At 37.2% G+C, this 4,742-nt stretch overlaps 1 protein-coding gene across 2 annotated transcripts in view; it reads left to right on the forward strand.

The window, feature by feature from the left end:
* The window catches only part of fam171a2a (family with sequence similarity 171 member A2a), a 59,151-nt gene that overhangs the window by 3,549 nt on the left and 50,860 nt on the right, over positions 1-4,742 (forward strand). The gene's annotated exons all lie outside the window — the stretch shown is intronic.

The raw sequence follows: 4,742 nt of genomic DNA on the forward strand, positions 1-4,742 counted from the left end.
CAAAATTACCGCAAGGGAAATTCCCTCACCGCGACAGCCCTACGCCTGACCGCGAATTTAACCACCCCTAACTCCCGAACACCGGGGGCTATCGACGCGGCGGTGGTCTCATTCGAAAGCGGACCTCTAGACGTACACTCGATTTGCGTTCGAGAGGGTTCCTCGAGCTGAAGGGATCCCCCCAATTTGGTGCAGATTCGCCGTGCCGTTATGGAGATATGGCCGTTCAAAGTTTCAATGGTTTTCCATAGACTTAAGCTTTAAAGCGTTTCATCCAGGTCGCCAGTAGCAAACAATGGACTACTGGACAAACTAAGTAATTACACCATTTCAAGCATTTTATCTGTGTTATATGTTCTGTAAAATATCGGCGACAGGCTCATATCGCCCGATAATATCGGCAAAATGATATATCGGTCGGGCTCTAGTTTTTACAGTGGCACGGCATGTACATCACCGTCCTAATCAAGCTGACACCTAGAGCTGCCACCTCTGATTTGGGACAAAGGCCTGGTGAAGGAAGGCCAGCCAAGACACTAATACATTACAAACTGACTGCTGGAGATTTTAGTGCATCCGTCTGTGCCTTTAGGCAGGTGTTGACCCAGCCTGTTCTGCACAGTTTTTATAAAACAGCTGTACAGTTCCTCATATAATGGTTTTGGGCTGATATTCAAGTCAGAACAGGGTGGTTTAATTGATACGTTTGAAAAGAGCTGTTTTGTTCTCCTCTTTTGTCTTGCATTTATGATTGTTTAGGATAATGTTCAGTCACCACATAATGAGTCATTGCTTTGTCAACTTCCATTAGATTTCATGAGATTCCCCTTAAGGGGGTATTACATCCTCCTCCTCTCATGCAAAAACAAGTGTTACCATGACAGCGCTTGTTTGAGTGCTGCCTCGGCTTGCCACTCTAGGCTTTTCTTTGGGACACAATTGCAGCATTGTGCTGCATGACGCTTTTATTAGATGTCATTGAATTTTGGAACCTGTATGACTTCATAGAGCTCCAGTGAAATCAAATCAGCCATGATATCAATTATAGGTCAGTTTATAATAGAGTGCAACAGTCAAGTTCTTGAAGAATGTATCCTATTAATTTTCTCTACAGAGGAATTGACTTTTACTGATATTTTTAATTGATTGATTTTTAATAACTTCTAAACCTTACTGTGAGCAATGAGGTTGTTGATTGATGGTGCATGCTTTTGTTAAAACCATCAGTCCACCTTATTTAAATTTCAAAGCTACATTACCCATGATTTTGAAAAAAAAAATGCCACCAATCAAAGAATAGTGACAAACAAATTGCAGCAAATGAACTTTTTAGTGGCTGATCACTCCCATGTAGCACTGCAAATTAAGTTAATGCAATAGATTATTTGTATATAACATAATTTCATGTACATATTTATTTTGGTCATTGTTTTGTCCATAACAACTAAAGATTTCACAGTATTGATGCATGGTAGAAACATTATGTTTACATACACTAATATAATCACTTTTTATCGCTTTCAAACAATGCTTTACTTTCAGATTTGAAATAAAATCTGCATTACTGCTTAATTTCACACTTCTTTAAAAAAAAGTCAGATTAAGATGCTTTGCCATGTCGTAATTAATTTCAGTCTGCGTAAGAGTAAAATCCAAACAATGTTTTACCACTTTATGATAATTTTTTACTGAAAATCATGCTGTTTATTCCTTGTTCTGTGAAACTTGACTGAGGTTATGATTACATTAAAATAATATACTACAAACTGTATGTTTTTTTCCTTAAAATTTTTGAAAAGCTTTGCATACTGTATAGATGACAATGTTGTCAATATGGATCCACTTTATGATAATTTTTTACTGAAAATCATGCTGTTTATTCCTTGTTCTGTGAAACTTGACTGAGGTTATGATTACATTAAAATAATATACTACAAACTGTATGTTTTTTTCCTTAAAATTTTTGAAAAGCTTTGCATACTGTATAGATGACAATGTTGTCAATATGGATCCTTTCACTTGGATCCTTGAAAACAATTAAAACGCTGTATTATGCATGCCAGGCCAGTAGTTGGCGATGCCACTTTGTAAAGAACTTCTCGCAAGCCTATATACTGAACACGTAATACGCATGCATATGACATCAGTTTTCACAAGGTCACATTTTTATAGTTTACACTGAGATAAGAATATCATTTTCTAAAACTTGCACTATGAAACCCATTTTTGAAAGTTTGCATTTTTAAAGCACTGTTATCGTGTAAATGACCAGCCAAAACACATGAAAAGTAACCAAGGGGGCAGAGCTTAGCAAAGGGTCAATTGTGCTGATGATTAAAAAAATTGTTTTCAGTAACTGAGAGACAAGTTTTTTTTTTTTTTTGTGGTAAGCAACAGATGTTGTCAAAAGAGTGTAGCTTTTGTTGAAAATGGTCCATTAACCACCATTAGGGATAGTAGAGCTGTAATCGGGCCTTAAAAGTTAGGCCCGACAGAGCCCGAGCCCGACAGAATGCGGCCCGAGCCCGACAAGTACATTTTGATTGACAGCTTTTTAAAAGCCCGAACCCGTTTACAGCCCGACATTATTAAAATGTGCGCACGCACACAGCTCTTTTGCCTTTTGTCAAGAATGAGTCATTTATACATGTTTTAACATAATTTATTCATGACCAATGTAGGCTATAGGCCACTTGGAAGTTGGAACAAAGAAATAAAATAAGTCCTCTGTAACATCGTAACATCTCAGTACTCTAAATAGGCCTCGGCATACACTATAAATAGGTCAACGCGCCAATAAAAAAAGTCTTTCTTAAATTAAATTAAGATAAATTCTAAATTAAGATGGGTATTTGGCAATAACGAAATTAAGACAAAGGCTCCGCGGAATTTGCTTCGCCACTTCTCTCCACAATCCGGCCTCAACGCGACGGTGAAATTTAATAAAAGAATAATGCCAATATTAGCCTATATACTCTGTCTACATTATGCATCTAAGACTCAATTAATATTTAGTTATAATTTGAAAAACCTTTACTCACCAAGATTAGGCTACATGTTTATGTGGAGGAAAATTATTGAATCCACTGTAGATGGCTTCAGCGCGGTCCTGCGCTCACTGATGGTGCGTCCAGCAGCACTGAACACCCTTTCACTGCTGCGGCTGCTACTGGCCGGGATGCATAGTACTGATCTGGCTAATTTTGCAAGTTTTGGGTAGGATGAAATTGGGACGAAATTGGGATCTCGCTTAGAGGGACTACAAGTCATTTCAACTCACTAATTTAAATCTTGCCTAGTGCTGAATTGTTTAATTGAAGTACATTTGACTTTACAATATTTGCTGTTTCAACTTAAGTTAAAAATTTTAAACATTAGTTTTCTAGTTATGGTAATGTAAACTTTAGTTTAGATCCAGATTAAAAAAATACTACAACATTTGTTTGAAACATTTAAAATTATTTTTTTTCTTGCAGTGCTTATAAACAGGGTTTTAATATTAAGAACAGTACACAACCTGCCTGTGCATGCTAATGTGTGAATGCCAGTATATGTATACAACAAGGGCACAAAAGTAGCAAAAAACTGCCAAGAAATGTCATACAAAGCTGAAAATACACTCATACCTCATGGGAAACAACCACTGAGAAAAGCTTGAAAAAAACCCACATACATGTCCATTACAGTCCTTTTTTTTTTGAACATTTAAAAGGAGAAAGGTGTCCTGCAGTGCACCATAGTAGTCTTCGTATTAGGAGGCCAGCTTGCACGCCCTTCTTGTGTGTATGAAGTGCCTCACCATGAGCCTTTAAAATCAGAAAATAACAGTAAAAATCACTAACAGTTGGTTATTCTATATACAGTACACACTGACAGACTTCAATATACACAAATTAAACACTATCAATGTTTTGAATAACAAAAAAAAAGTGATTGTTTAAAGCAGGGGTGTCGAATCCTGCTCTGCGGGTCACTGTTCTGCAGAGTTTAGCTCCATCCTTAATTAAATACATCTGAATCCGTTAACTAAGGTATTACTAGGCATACCAGAAACTTCCAGGTAAGTTGTAGCTAAATTCTGCAGAAGAGTGGACATCCAGGACCGAGTTTAGACACCTGTGGTTTAAAGTTTCCCTATGCTGCTTTTGTGAGTAATAGGAATGTAACAATGTACTCAAAGTCGGTTGAAAATCGATGCAAATATGTGCTGCAAGTTGATTGAGACGTTAAACAAATCAAGATAGGCGTTTTAAACACCAAGGGCTGCTGAAACTGTATACTGTGACTGTGCTTTACAAGCACTATAGCAGCAAATATTTCGCCAAGTTAATAAATAGTAGCAAACATCATGGCGGCAGTGGCAGGGTAGATTTTTGATGAGGTGTGAGAGAGGTTTGGCTTTCTGACGACAATAAATGTAAGCGATGAGGTGGCAACAGACAAAACAAAAACTGTGTAAATACACATACAATGTCATAAAGGGTTTGCTCAACCAAAAATTAAAATTCTGTCATCAATTACTCACCCTCATATAATTTCAAACCCCTAAGACCTTGTTCATCTTCAGAACACAAATTAGGATATTTTTGATGAAATTCGAGACTTTCTGAAACTTTCTGAAACCTCCATTGGCAGCAACGCAACTAAAACATTCAAGGTCCAGAACGGTAGAAAGACATCATTAAAGTAATCCATGTGACTCCTGTGGTTTAACCTCAATTTTATGAAGCAATGCACGTGCT

The sequence above is a fragment of the Sinocyclocheilus grahami genome, unplaced genomic scaffold (assembly GCF_001515645.1).
Source record: "Sinocyclocheilus grahami isolate Dianchi unplaced genomic scaffold, SAMN03320097.WGS_v1.1 scaffold133.1, whole genome shotgun sequence".
Lineage (NCBI taxonomy): Eukaryota > Metazoa > Chordata > Actinopteri > Cypriniformes > Cyprinidae > Sinocyclocheilus > Sinocyclocheilus grahami.